This window comes from Dama dama, chromosome 6 (assembly GCF_033118175.1).
Source record: "Dama dama isolate Ldn47 chromosome 6, ASM3311817v1, whole genome shotgun sequence".
Lineage (NCBI taxonomy): Eukaryota > Metazoa > Chordata > Mammalia > Artiodactyla > Cervidae > Dama > Dama dama.
Window position 1 is genome coordinate 49,185,232 of NC_083686.1, and position 15,966 is coordinate 49,201,197.

Genomic DNA, 15,966 nt, shown 5'->3' on the forward strand with positions numbered 1-15,966 from the left:
CCAAATCAACTAAAGATGAGAACTTAGTCCCTGGCTTCGACTCAAGAGGAATACCAAGTTTCCACAAGCACCTCAAGAGGAGGCTTCTCTCAGCTACAGGTATGTGAGAGGGACCCTGAATTTGTGGCCTCAAGTGGAATGGACAACGAGATGCTCTGACTCGAAGTAAGGCCGGATATCGCTGCAGTGAACTGAATGCAGGCTCGTCTTGCCTCTCCCAAGACGAAGGGATGTTTGAATCCCCTGTGGAGACCACAGAGAAAGACCTAGATCTGGGCCTCATCGCGACCGGAGGCCTCACATCCTTTGAAAACTCGAGAGGTCCGCGGAGATCAATGCTTCCAAAGGAGACGATGCCTGACTCCTCTTGAAAATGGATATTAGTCCCAGGATCCCTGTGGCACGTGGAAAGGGACCCTGGGTCTCGTGCCTCATGTGGAGACGGGTCCCAATTGCCATGCCAAGACTCGAGGAGAATCCCGAAGTGTCCCTCGCACCTAGGCAGGAGTCCTGAGGTCGCTGAAAAAATACGTGTCTGGAGGGCTCTCCCCGAGGTAACTCGAGAATATACCACAGGTTCTGGACGCAACTCGAGAAAAACCATGAGACTTCCCCCTCGCCGCGTAATGAGGCCCGATTCACCTGCACTGTGTGCAGAGCAATTCCGTTTTCCACATCAAACTTGAAAGGAGCCTTGATTTCCTTGATGGCACTCCAGAGAAAACCCAAGATCACTTTCTCAAGTCTAGAGGGATCCTGAGTTCACTGTAGCAACATGAAAGGGCTCCGTGGACCCAAATTCAACTCGAGATGAGAGTTTAGTCCCTGGCTTCGACTCAAGAGGAATACCAACTTTATACAAGCACCCTAAGAGGAGGCTTCTCTCAGCTACAGGTATGTGAGAGGGACCCTGAATTTGTGGCCACAAGTGGAATGGACACCGAGATGCTCTGACTCGAAATAGAGCCAGATATCCCTGCAGTGAATTGATTACAGGCTCGTCTTGCATCTCCCAAGACGAAGGGTTGTCTGAATCCCCTGTGGAGACCACAGAGAAAGACCTAGTTCTCCGCCTCATCAAGACTGGATGTTTCACATCCTTTGAAAACTCGAGAGGTCCGCGGAGATCAATGCTTCCAAAGGAGAAGATGCCTGACTCCTCTTGAAAATGGATAGGAGTCCCAGGATCCCTGTGGCATGTGGAAAGGGAACCTGGGTCTCCCGCCTCACGTGGCGATGCGTCCCAATTGCCATGCCAAGACTCGAGGAGAATACCGAGGTGTCCCTCGCACCTAGGCAGGAGTCCTGACCTCGCTGAACAATCACGGGTCTGGAAGGGCCCTCCCAGTCGTAACTCGAGAATATACCCCAGGTTTAGGCCGCAATTCAAGAAAAACCATGAGACTTCCCTGTCGCCCACGAGATGAGGGCCGATTCCCCTGCACTGCGTAAAGAGCAATTCCGTGTTCCACATCAAACATGAGAGGAGCCTTGATTTCCTTGATGGCACTCCAGAGAAAACCCAAGATCACTGTCTCAAGTCTAGAGGGATCCTGAGGTCACTGGAGAAACACAAAAGTGCTCCATGGACCCCAAATCAACTCGAGATGAGAGCTTAGTCCCTGGTTTGACTCAAGAGGAATATGAACTTTCCACATGCACCTCAAGAGGAGGCTTCCCTCAGCTACAGGTATGTGAGATGTACCCTGAGTTTGTGGCCTCAAGTGGAATGGACACCGAGATGCTCTGACTCGAGGTAAGGCCCGATATCCCTGCAGTGAAATGAATGCAGGCTCGTCTTGCATCTCCCAAGCGAAGGGATCTCTGAATCCCCTGTGGAGACCACAGAGAAAGACTTAGTTCTCCGCCTCATCGCGACCGGAGGCCCCACATGCTTTGAAAACTCGAGAGGTCCGCGGAGATCAATGCTTCCAAAGGAGACGATGCCTGACTCCTCTCAAAAATGGATAGGAGTCCCAGGATCCCTGTGGCACGTGGAAAGGGACACTGGGACTCGCGCCTCACGTGGAGACGCTTTCCAATTGCCATGCCAAGACTCGAGGAGGATACCGAGGTGTCCCTCGCATCTAGGCAGGAGTCCTGAAGTCACTGAAGAAACACGTGTCTGGAAGGGCCCTCCCCGTCGGAACTCGAGAATATACCCCAGGTTCTGGGCGCAACTCGAGAAAAACAATGAGACTTCCCACTCGCCGTGAGATGAGGCCCTATTCCCCTGCACTGCGTGCAGAGCAATTCTGTGTTCCTCATCAAACGTGAAAGAAGCCTTGATTTCCTTGATTTTACTCCAGAGAAACCCCAAGATCACTGTCTGAAGTCTAGAGGGATCTTGAGGTCACTGTAGCAAAACGAAAGGGCTCCGTGGACCCCAAATCAACTCGAGATGAAAGCTTAGTCCCTGGCTTCGACTCAAGAGGAATACCAACTTTCCACAAGCACCTCAAGAGGAGGCTTCTCTCAGCTACAGGTATGTGAGGGGGACCCTGAGTTTGTGGCCTCAAGTGGAATGGACACCAAGATACTCTGACTCGAAGTAAGGCTGGATATCCCTGCAGTGAATTGAATGCAGGCTCGTCTTGCATCTCCCAAGCAAAGGGATGTCTGAATCCAATGTGGATACCACAGAGAAAGACCTAGTTCTCCGCCTCATCGCGACCGGAGGCCTCACATCCTTTGAAAACTCGAGAGGTCCGCGGAGATCAATGCTTCCAAAGGAGACGATGCCTGACTCCTCTCGAAAATGGATAGGAGTCCCAGGATCCCTGTGGCACGTGGAAAGGGACCCTGGGTCTCGCGCCTCACGTGGAGACGCGTCCCAATTGCCATGCCAAGACTCGAGGAGCATCCCGAGTTGTCCCTGGCGCCTAGGCAAGAGTCCTGACGATGCTGAACAAACAGGTGTCTGGAAGGGCCCTCCCCGTCGTAACTCGAGAATATACATCAGGTTCTAGCCGCAACTCAAGAAAAACCATGAGAATTCCCCCTCGCCGCGAGATGAGGCCCGATTCCCCTGCACTGCGTGCAGAGCAATTCCGTGTTCCACATCAAACGTGAAAGGAGCCTTGATTTCCTTGATGGCATTCCAGAGAAAACCCAAAGTCACTGTCTCAAGTCTAGAGGGATCCTGAGGTCACTGGAGCAGCATGAAAGGTCTCCGTGGACCCTAAATCAACTCGAGATGAGAGCTTAGACCTTGGATTCGACTCAAGAGGAATACCAACTTTCCAAGCACCTCAAGAGGAGGCTTCTCTCAGCTACAGGTATGTGAGAGAGACCCTGAGTTTGTGGCCTCAAGTGGAATGGACACCGAGATGCTCTGACTCGAAGTACAGCCAGATATCCCTGCACTGAATTGAATGCAGGCTCGTCTTGCATCTCCTAATACGAAGGGATGTCTGAATCCCTTGTGGAGACCACAGAGAAAGACCTAGTCCTCCGCCTCATCGCGACCGGAGGCCTCACATCCTTTGAAAACTCGAGAGGTCCGCGGAGATCAATGATTCCAAAGGAGACGATGCCTGACTCCTCTTGAAAATAGATAGGAGTCCCAGGATCCCTGTGACACGTGGAAAGGTACCCTGGGTCTCCTGCCTCACGTGGAGACGCGTCCCAATTGCCATGCCAAGACTCGAGGAGAATCCCGAGGTGTCCCTCGCACCTAGGCCCTAGTCCTGGCGTCGCTGTACAAACACGTGTCTGGAAGGGCCCTCCCCGTCGTAACTCGAGAATATTCCCTAGGGTCCGTCCGCAACTCGAGAAAAACCATGAGACTTCCCCCTCGCCCGGAGATGAGGCCCGATTCCGTGCACTGCGTGCAGAACAATTCCGTGTTCCACATCAAATGTGAACGGAGCCTTGATTTCCTTGATGGCTCTCCAGAGAAAACCCAAGTACACTGTCTCAAGTCTAGAGGGATCCTGATGTAACTGGAGCAAAACGAAAATGCTCCGTGGACCCTTTATCAACTCGAGATGAGAGCTTAGTCCCTGGCTTCGACTCAAGAGGAATACCAACTTTCCACAAGCACCTCAAGAGGAGGCTTCTCTCAGCTACAGTTATGTGAGAGGGACCCTGAGTTTGTGTCCTCAAGTGGAATGGACACCGAGATGCTCTGACTCGAAGTAAGGCCGGATATCCCTCCAGTGAATTCAATGCAGGCTCGTCTTGCATCTCCCAAGACGAAGGGATGACTGAATCCCCTGTGGAGACCACAGAGAAAGACCTAGTTCTCCGCCTCATCGCGGCGGGAGACCTCACATCCTTTGAAAACTCGACCGGTCGGCGGAGATCAATGCTTCCAAAGGAGACGATGCCTGACTCCTCTTGAAAATGGATAGGAGTTCCAGGATCCCTGTGGAACTTGGAATGGGACGCTGGGTCTCCCGCCTCACGTGGAGACGCGTCCCAATTGCCATGCCAAGACTCGAAGAGAATCCCGAGGTGTCCCTCGCACCTAGGCAGGAGTCCTGACGTCGCTGAACAAACACGTGTCTGGAAGTGCCCTCCCCGTCGTAACTCGAGAATATACCCCAGGTTCCGGGCGCAACTCGAGAAAAACCATGAGACTGCCCCCTCGCTGCGAGATCAGGCCCGATTCCCCTACACTGCGTGCAGAGGAATTCCGTGTTCCCCATCAAATGTGAACGGAGCCTTGATTTCCTTGATGGCACTCCAGAGAAAACGCAAGATCACTGTCTCAAGTCTAGAGGGATCCTGAGGTCACTGGAGCAACAAGAAAGGGCTCAGTGGACCCCAAGTCAAATCGAGATGAGAGCTTAGTCCCTAACTTCGAATCAAGAGGAATACCAACTTTCCACAAGCACCTCAAGAGGAGGCTTCTCTCAGCTACAGGTATGTGAGAGGGACCCTGAGTTTGTGGCCCCAAGTGGAATGGACACCGAGATACTCTGACTCGAAGTAAGGCCGGATATCCCTGCAGTGAATTGAAGGCAGGCTCGTCTTGCATCCCCCAAGACGAAGGGATGTCTGAATCCCCTGTGGAGACCACAGAGAAAGACCTAGTTCCCCGCCTCATCGCGGCCGGAGGCCTCACATCCTTTGAAAACTCGAGAGGTCCGCGGAGATCAATACTTCCAAAGGAGACGATGCCTGACTCCTCTTGAAAATGGATAGGAGTTCCAGGACACCTGTGGAACTTGGAAAGGGACACTGGGTCTCCCGCCTCACGTGGAAACGCGTCCCAATTGCCATGCCAAGACTCGAAGAGAATCCCGAGGTGTCCCTCGCACCTAGGCAGGAGTCCTGACATCGCTGAACAAACACGTGTCTGGAAGGGCCCTCCCATTCTAACTCGAGAATATACCCCAAGTTCCGGCCGCAACTCGAGAAAAACCATGAGACTTCCCCCTCGCTGCAAGATGAGGCCCGATTCCCCTGCACTGCGTGCAGAGGAATTCCGTGTTCCACATCAAACGTGAAAGGAGCCTTGATTTCCTTGATGACACTCCACAGAAAACCCAAGATCACTGTTTCAAGTCAAGAGGGATCCTGAGGTCACTGTAGCAACACGAAAGGGCTCCGTGGACCCGAAATCCACTCGGATGACAGCTTAGTCCCTGGCTTCGACTAAAGAGGAATACCAACTTTCCACAAGCACCTCAACAGGAGGCTTCTCTCAGCTACAGGTATGTGAGAGGGACCCTGAATTTGTGGCCTCAAGTGGAATGGACACCGAGATGCTCTGACTCGAAGTAAGGCCGGGTATCCCCACAGTGAATTGAATGCAGGCTCGTCTTGCATCTCCCAAGACGTAGGGTTGTCTGAATCCCCTGTGGAGACCACAGAGGAAGACCTAGTTCTCTGCTTCATCGCGACCGGAGGCCTCACATCCTTTGAAAATTGGAGAGGTCTGAGGAGATCAATGCTTCAAAAGGAGACAATGCCTGACTCCTCTTGAAAATGGATAGGAGTCCCAGGATCCCTGTGGCACGTGGAAAGGGACCCTGGGTCTCCCGCCACACGTGGAGACGAGTCCCAATTGCCATGCCAAGACTCGAGGAGAATCCCGAGGTGTCCCTCGCACCTAGGCCCGAGTCCTGACGTCGCTTAACAAACACGTGTCTGGAAGGGCCCTCCCCGTCGTAAATCGAGAATATACCCCAGGTTCCGGCCGCAACTCGAGAAAAACCATGAGACTTCCCCCTCGCTGCGAGATGAGGCCGTATTCCCTTGCACTGCGTTCAGACCAATTCCGTCTTACATCAAACGTGAAAGGAGCCTTGATTTCCTTCATGGCACTGCAGAGAAAACCGAAGATCACTGTCTCAATTCTAGAGGGATCTTGAGGTTACTGGAGCAAGACGAAAGGGCTCCACGGACCCCAAATCAACTCCAGATAAGAGCTTCATCGCTGGCTTCGACTCAAGAGGAATATCAACTTTCCACAAGCACTTCAAGAGGAGGCTTTTCTCAGGTACAGGTATGTGAGAGGGACCCTGAGTATGTGGCCTCAAGTGGAATGGACACAGAGAAGCTCTGACTCGAAGTAAGGCCTGATATCCCTGCAGTGAATTGAATACAGGCTTGTCTTGCATCTCCCGAGACGAAGGGATGTCTTAATCCCCTGTGGAGACAACAGAGAAAGACCTAGTTCTCCGCCTCATCGCGACCGGAGGCCTCACATCCTTGGAAAACTCGAAGGGTCCGCGGAGATCAATGCTTCCAAAGGAGACGATGCCTGACTCCTTGTGAAAATGGATAGGAGTCCCAGGATCCCTGTAGCACGTGGAAAAGGACCCTGGGTCTCCCGCCTCACGTGGAGACGCGTCCCAATTGCCATGACAAGACTCGAGGAGAATCCCGAGGTGTCCCTCGCACCTAGGCAGGAGTCCTGACGTCGCTGAAAAAACACGTGTCTGGAAGAGCCCTCCCCGTCGTAACTCGAGAATTTACCCCAGATTCCGGCCGCATCTCGAGAAAAACCATGAGACTTCCCCTCGCTGCAACATGAGTCCCAATTCCTCTGCACTGCGTGCAGAGCAATTCCGTGTTCCACATCAAACGTGAAAGGAGCCTTGATTTCCTTGATGGCACTCCAGAGAAAACCCAAGATCACTGTCTCAAGTCTAGAGGGATCCTGAGGTCACTGGAACCACAGGAAAGGGCTCTGTGGACCCCAAATCAACTCGAGATGAGAGCTTAGTCCCTGGCTTCGACTCAAGAGGAATACCAACTTTCCACAAGCACCTCAAGAGGAGGCTTCTCTCAGCTGCACGTATGTGAGAGGGACCCTGAGTTTGTGGCCTCAAGTGGAATGGACACCGAGATGCTCTGACTCGAAGTAAGGACGGTATCCCTGCAGTGAATAGAATGCAGGCTGGTCTTGCATCTCCCAAGACGAAGGGATGTCTGAATCCCCTGTGGAGACCACAGAGAAAGACATAGTTCTCCACCTCATAGCGACCGGAGGCCTCACATCCTTTGAAAACTCGAGAGGTCCGCGGAGATCAATGCTTCCAAAGGAGACGATGCCTGACTCCTCTTGAAAATGGATAGGAGTCCCAGGATCCCTGTGGCACGTGGAAAGGGACCCTGGGTCTCCCGCCTCACGTGGAGACGCGACCCAATTGCCATGTCAAGACTCGAGAAGAATCCCGAGGTGTCCCTCGCACCTAGGCAGGAGTCCTGACGTCGCTGAACAAACACATGACTGGAAGGGCCCTCCCCGTCGTAACTCGAGAATATACCCCAGGTTCTGGCCGCAACTCGAGAAAAACCATGAGACTTCCCCCTCCCCGCAAGATGAGGCCTGATTCCCCGCCACTGCGTGCAGAGCAATTCCATGTTCCACATCAAAAGGGAAAGGAGCCTTGATTTCCTTGATGGCACTCCAGAGAAAACCCAAGATCACTGTTTCAAGTCTAGAGGGATCCTGAAGTCACTGTAGCAACACGAAAGGGCTCCGTGGACCCCAAATCAACTCGAGATGAGAGCTTCGTCCCTGGCTTAGACTCAAGAAGAATACCAACTTTCCACAAGCACCTCAAGAGCAGGCTTCTCTCAGCTACAGGTATGTGAGAGGGACCCTGAGTTTGTGGCCTTAAGTGGAATGGACACCGAGATGCTCTGACTCGAAGTGAGGCCGGATATCCCTGCAGTGAATTGAATGTAGGCTCGTCTTGCATCTCCCAAGACGAATGGATATCTGAATCCCCTGTGGAAACCACAGAGAAAGACCTAGTTCTCCGGCTCATCGCGAGCGGAGGCCTCACATCCTTTGAAAACTCGAGAGGTCCGCGGAGATCAATGCTTCCAAAGGAGGCGATGCCTGACTCCTCTTGAAAATGGATAGGAGTCCCAGGATCCCTGTGACACGTGGAAAGGGACCCTGGGTCTCCGGCCTCACGTGGAGACGCGTCCCAATTGCCATGCCAAGACTCGAGGAGAATCCCGAGGTGTCCCTCGAACCTAGGCAGGAGTCCTGACGTCGCTGAACAAACACGTGTCTGGAAGGGCCCTCCCCGTCGTAAATCGAGAATATACCCCAGGTTCCGGCCGCATCTCGAGAAAAACCATGAGACTTCCCCTCGCTGCAACATGAGTCCCAATTCCTCTGCACTGCGTGCAGAGCAATTCCGTGTTCCACATCAAACGTGAAAGGAGCCTTGATTTCCTTGATGGCACTCCAGAGAATACCCAAGATCACTGTCTCAAGTCTAGAGGGATCCTGAGGTCACTGGAGCAACACCAAAGTGCTCCGTGGACCCCTTAATCAACTCGTGATGAGAAATTAGTCTCTGCCTTCTACTCAAGAGGAATACCACCTTTCCACAAGCACCTCAAGAGGAGGCTTCTCTCAGCTACAGGTATGTGAGAGGGACCCTGAGTTTGTGGCCTCAAGTGGAATGGACACCGAGATACTCTGACTCGAAGTAAGGCCAGGTATCCCTGCAGTGAATTGAATGCAGGCTCGTCTTGCATCTCCCAAGACGAAGGGATGTCTGAATCCCCTGTGGAGACCACAGAGAAAGTCATAGTCCTCCGCCTCATTGCGACCGGAGGCCTCACATTCTTTGAAAACTCGAGAGGTCCGCGGAGATCAATGCTTCTAAAGGAGACGATGCCTGACTCATCTTGAAATTGGATAGGAGTCCAAGGATCCCTGTGGCACGTGGAAAGGGAACCTGGGTCTCCCGCCTCACGTGGAGACGCGTCCCAATTGCCATGCCAAGATTCGAGGAGAATCCCGAGGTGTCCCTCGCACCTAGGCAGGAGTACTGACGTTACTGAACAAACACGTGTCTGTAAGGGCCCTCCCCGTCGTAACTCGAGAATATACCCCAGGTTCCGGCCACAACTCGAGAAAAACCATGAGACTTCCCGCTAGCCGCGAGATGAGGCCCGATTCCCCTGCACTGCGTGCATAGCAATTCCGTGTTCCACATCAAAGGTAAACGGAGCCTTGATTTCCTTGATGGCACTCCAGAGAAAACCCAAGATCACTGTCTCAAGTCTAGAGGGATCCTGAGGTCACTGAAGCAACATGAAAGGGCTCCGTGGACCCCAAATCAACTCGTGATGAGAGCCTAGTCCCTGGCTTCGACTCAAGAGGAATACCAGCTTTCCACAAGCACTACAAGAAGAGGCTTCTCTCAGCTACAGGTATGTGAGAGGGCCCCTGAGTTTGTGGCCTCAAGTGGAATGGACACCGAGATGCTCTGACTCGAAGTAAGGCCGGATATCCCTGCAGTGAATTGAATGCAGGCTCGTCTTGAATCTCCCAAGACGAAGGGATGTCTGAATCCCCTGTGGAGACCACAGAGAAAGACCTAGTTCTCCGCCTCCTCTCGACCAGAGGCCTCACATCCTTTGAAAACTCGAGAGGTCCGCGGAGATCAATGCTTCCAAAGGAGACGATGCCTGACTCATCTTGAAAATGGATAGGAGTCCCAGGATCCCTGTGGCACAGCGAAAGGGACACTGAGTCTCCCGCCTCACGTGGAGACGCATCCCAATTGCCATGCCAAGACTCGAGGAAAATCCGGAGGTGTCCCTCACACCTAGGCAGGAGTCCTGACGTCGCTGAACAAACACGTGTCTGGAAGGGCCCTCCCCGTCGTAACTCGAGAATATACCCCAGGTTCCGGCCACAACTTGAGAAAAACCATGAGATTTCCCCCTCGCCGCGAGATGAGTCCCGATTCCCCTGCACTGCGTGCAGAGCAATTCCGTGTTCCACATTAAACGTGAAAGGAGCCTTGATTTCCATGATGGCACTCCAGAGAATACCCAAGATCACTGTCTCAAGTCTAGAGGGATCCTGAGGTCACTGGAGCAAGACCAAAGTGCTCCGTGGACCCCAAATCAACTCGTGATGAGAGATTAGTCCCTGGCTTCGACTCAAGAGGAATACTAACTTTCCACAAGCACTTCAAGAGGAGGCTTCTCTCAGCTACAGGTATGTGAGAGGGACCCTGAGTTTGTGGCCTCAAGTGGAATGGACACCGAGATGCTCTGACTCGAAGTAAGGCCAGATATCCCTGCAGTGAATTGAATGCAGGCTCGTCTTGCATCTCCCAAGACGAAGGGATGTCTGAATCCCCTGTGGAGACCACAGAGAAAGTCATAATCATCCGCCTCATCGCGACCGGAGGCCTCACATTCTTTGAAAACTCGAGAGGTCTGTGGAGATCAATGCTTCCAAAGGAGACGATGCCTGACTCCTCTTGAAATTGGATAGGAGTCCAAGGATCCCTGTGGCACGTGGAAAGGGAACCTGGGTCTCCCGCCTCACGTGGAGATGCGTCCCAATTGCCATGCCAAGATTCGAGGAGAATACCGAGGTGTCCCTCGCACCTAGGCAGGAGGACTGACGTTGCTGAACAAACACGTGTCTGGAAGGGCCCTCCCCGTCGTAACTCGAGAATATACCCCAGGTTCCGGCCACAACTCGAGAAAAACCATGAGACTTCCCCCTAGCCGCGAGATGAGGCCCGATTCCCCTGCACTGCGTGCAGAGCAATTCCGTGTTCCACATTAAACGTCAAAGGAGCCTTGATTTCCATGATGGCACTCCAGAGAATACCCAAGATCACTGTCTCAAGTCTAGAGGGATCCTGAGGTCACTAGAGCAACACAAAGTGCTCCGTGGACCCCAAATCAACTCGTGATGAGAGATTAGTCCCTGGCTTCGACTCAAGAGGAATACTAACTTTCCACAAGCACCTCAAGAGGAGGCTTCTCTCAGCTACAGGTATGTGAGAGGGACCCTGAGTTTGTGGCCTCAAGTGGAATGGACACCGAGGTGCTCTGACTCGAAGTAAGGCCAGATATCCCTGCAGTGAATTGAATGCAGGCTCGTCTTGCATCTCCCAAGACGAAGGGATATCTGAATCCCTTGTGGAGACCACAGAGAAAGACCTAGTCCTCCTCGTCATCGTGACCGGATGCCTCACATCCTTTGAAAACTCGAGAGGTCTGCAGAGATCAATGCTTCCAAAGGAGACGATGCCTGACTCCTCTTGAAAATGGATAGGAGTCCCAGGATCACTGTGGCACGTGGAAAGGGACACTGGGTCTCCCGCCTCACGTGGAGACTCGTCCCAATTGCCATGCCAAGACTCGAGGAGAATCACGAGGTGTCCCTCGCACCTAGGCAGGAGTCCTGACGTCGCTGAACAAACACGTGTCTGGAAGGGCCCTCCCCGTCGTAACTCGAGAATATACCCCAGGTTCCGGCCACAACTCGAGAAAAACCATGAGACTTCCCCCTCGCCGCGATATGAGGCCCGATTCCCCTGCCCTGCGTGCAGAGCAATTCCGTATTCCACATCAAAAGTGAAAGGAGACTTGATTTCCTTGATGGCACTCCAGAGAAAACCCAAGATCACTGTCTCAAGTCTAGAGGGATCCTGAGGTCACTGGAGCAACACGAAAGGGCTCCGTGGACCCCAAATCAACTCGAGATGAGAGCTTAGTCCCTGGCTTCGACTCAAGAGGAATACGAACTTTCCACAAGCCCCTCAAGAGGAGGCTTCTCTCAGCTACATGTATGTGAGAGGGACCCTGAGTTTGTGGCCTCAAGTGGAATGGACACCGAGATGCTCTGACTCGAAGTAAGGCCGGATATCCCTGCAGTGAATTGAATGCAGGCTCGTCTTGCATCTCCCAAGACGAAGGGATGTTTGAATCCCCTGTGGAGAGCACAGAAAAAGACCAAGTTCTCCGCCTCATCGCGACAGGAGGCCTCATCTTTGAAAACTCGAGAGGTCCGCGGAGATCAATGCTGCCAAAGGAGACTATGCTTGTCTACTCTTGAAAATGAATAGGAGACCGAGGATCCCTGTGGCACGTGGAAAGACACCCTGGGTCTCCAGCCTCACGTGGAGACGCGTCCCAATTGCCATGCCAAGACTCGAGGAGAATCCCGAGGTGTCCCTCGCACCTAGGCAGGAGTCCATACGTCGCTGAACAAACACGTGTCTGGAAGGGCCCTCCGCGTCGTAACTCGAGAATATACCCCAGGTTCCGGCCGCAACTCCAGAAAAACCATGAGACTTCCCCGTCACCACGAGATGAGGCCCGATTCCCCTGCACTGCCTGCAGAGCAATTCCGCGTTCAACATCAAACGTGAAAGGAGCCTTGATTTCCTTGATGGCACACCAGAGAAATCCCAAGATCACTGTCTCAAGTCTAGAGGGATCCTGAGCTCACTGTAGCAACAGGAAAGGGCTCCGTGGACCCCAAATCAACTCGAGATGAGAGCTTAGTCCCTGGCTTCGACTCAAGAGGAATACCAACTTTCCACAAGCCCATGAAGAGGAGGCTTCTCTCAGCTACAGGTATGTGAGAGGGACACTGAGTTTGTGGCCTCAAGTGGAATGGACACCGAGATGCTCTGACTCGAAGTAAGGCTGGATATCCCTGCAGTGAATTGAATGCAGGCTCGTCTTGCATCTCCCAAGACGAAGGGATGACTGAATCCCCAGTGGAAAGCACAGAGAAAGACCTAGTTTTCTGAATCTTCTCGACCGGAGGCCTCACATCCTTTGAAAACTCGAGAGGTCCGCGGAGATCAATGCTTCCAAAGGGGACGATGCCTGACTCCTCTTGAAAATGGATAGGAGTCCCAGGATCCCTGTGGCACGTGGAAAGGGACCCTGGGTCTCCCGCCTCACATGGAGACGTGTCCCAATTGCCATGCCAAGACTCGAGGAGAATCCTGAGGTGTCCCTCGCACCTAGGCAGGAGTCCTGACGTCGCTGAACAAACACGTGTCTGGAAGGGCCCTCCCCGTCGTAACTCGAGAATATACCCCAGGTTCCGGCCGCAACTCGAGAAAAACCATGAACTTCCCCCTCGCCGCGAGATGAGGCCCGATTCCCCTGCACTGCGTGCAGAGCAATTCCGTGTTCCACATCAAACGTGAAAGGAGCCTTGATTTCCTTGATGGCACTCCAGAGAAAACCCAAGATCACTGTCTCAAGTCTAGAGGGATCCTGAGGTCACTGTAGCTACACGAAATTGCTCCGTGGACCCCAAATCAACTCGAGATGAGAGCTTAGTCCCTGGCTTCGACTCAAGAGGCATACCAACTTTCCACAAGCACCTCAAGAGGAGGCTTCTCTCAGCTACAGGTATGTGAGAGGGACCCTGAGTTTGTGGCCTCAAGTGGAATGGACACCGAGATGCTCTGACTCGAAGTAAGGCCGGATATCCCTGCAGTGAATTGAATGCAGACTCGTCTTGCATCTCCCAAGACGAAGGGTTGTCTGAATACCCTGTGGAGACCACAGAGAAAGACCTAGTCCTCCACCTCAACACAACCGGAGGCCTCATATCCTTTGAAAACTCGAGAGTTCCGCGGTGATCAATACTTCCGAAGGAGACGATGCCTGACTCTTCTTGAAAATGGATAGGAGTCCCAGGATCCCTGTGGCACGTGGAAAGGGACCCTGGGTCTCCCGCCTCACGTGGAGACACGTCCCAATTGCCATGCCAAGACTCGAGGAGAATCCCGAGGTGTCCCTCGCACCTAGGCAGGAGTCCTGACGTCGCTGAACAAACAAGTGTCTGGAAGGGCCCTCCCCGTCGTAACTCGAGAATATACCCCAGGTTCCGGCCGCAACTCGAGAAAAACCATGAGACTTCCCCCTCGCCGCGACTTGAAGCCCGATTCCCCTGCCCTGCGTGCAAAGCAATTCCGTGTTCCACATCAAACGTGAAAGGAGCCTTGATTTCCTTGATGGCACTCCAGAGAAAACCCAAGTTCACTGTCTCAAGTCTAGAGTGATCCTGCGGTCACTGGAGCAACACAAAAGGGCTCGGTGGACCACAAATCAACTCGAGATGTGAGCTTAGTCCCTGGCTTAGACTCAAGAGGAATACCAACTTTCCACAAGCACCTCAAGAGGAGGCTTCTCTCAGCTACAGGTATGTGAGAGGGCCCCTGAGTTTGTTGACTCAAGTGGAATGGACACCGAGATGCTCTGACTCGAAGTAAGGCCGGATATCCCTGCAGTGAATTGAATGCAGGCTCGTTTTGCATCTCCCAAGATGAAGGGATGTCTGAATCCCCTGTGGAGATGACAGAGAATGTCCGAGTTCTCCGCCTCATCGCGAGCGGAGGCCTCACATCCTTTAAAAACTCGAGAGGTCCGTGGAGATCAATGCTTCCAAAGGAGACGATGCCTGACTCCTCTTGAAAATGGATAGAAGTCCCAGGATCCCTGTGGCCCGTGGAAAGGGACACTGGGTCTCCCGCCTCACGTGGAGACGCCTCCCAATTGCCATGCCAAGACTCGAGGAGAATCCCAAGGTGTCCCTCGCTCCTAGGCAGGAGTCCTGACGTCGCTGAACAAACACGTGTCTGGAAGGGCCCTCCCCGTCGTAACTCGAGAATATACCCCAGGTTCCGGCCGCAACTCGAGAAAAACCATGAGACTTCCCCCTCGCCGCGACATGAGGCCCGATTCCCCTGCACTGCGTGCAGAGAAATTCCGTGTTCCACATCAAACGTGAAAGGAGCCTTGATTTCCTTGATGGCACTCCAGGGAATACCCAAGATCACTGTCTCAAGTCTAGAGGGATCCAGAGGTCACTGGAGCAACACGAAAAGGCTCCGTGTACCCCAAATCAACTCGAGATGAGAGCTTAGTCCCTGGCTTCGACTCAAGAGGAATACCAACTTTCCATAAGCACCTCAAGAGGAGGCTTCTCTCAGCTACAGGTATGTGAGAGGGACCCTGAGTTTGTGTCCTCAATTGGAATGGACACCGAGATGCTCTGACTCGAAGTAAGGCTGGATATCACTGCAGTGAATTGAATGAAGGCTCGTCTTGCATCTCCCAAGATGAAGGGATGTCTGAATCCCCTGTGGAGACCACAGAGAAAGACCTAGTCCTCCGCCTCAATGCGACCGGAGGCCTCACATCCTTTGAAAACTCGAGAGGTGCCGGGAGCGGCTTGAAAAAGCTGACTCTGGGAGCTGCCTTGATTGATTATCAAGGGTCTGTTCGCAGACATAGCTCTCTGTCCCGCCACCCCTCTGAAATTTACTATCCAAGTTAACTCCTAACAGACCATTAGTGAGCCTTGAATGTACACAAGGTGCAGATAGATGGCTTTGCACGACTGCCCTTAAGATAAGTAGGATGCCTTTGGCGCCATGAGAGAGCTCTGGTTATTGTTATCTTAAAGATGATGTACATGGGGAAGAATTTTCTTTGTGATGCCTCTCTTCTTGGTTTAGTATATATGTAACCCTGAGAAATAAAGAATCATCGTTGACTGCAGCGATCCTCTCGACCCCATCTGTTCTGTCTCCTTTATTTCTTAGCCTAAAGGAACGCGTAGTGTTGCTCGCTGAAATCTTCCGGCTGGCCCGGCAAGTGGCGCCCAACAGCGCGGAGCTTGACGAAAGTTCCTTGCGGCCGCTGCCCGTTGAAACTATTAAGGTAAGTAAGAGTGTGTGTATTTGTATATTGAGG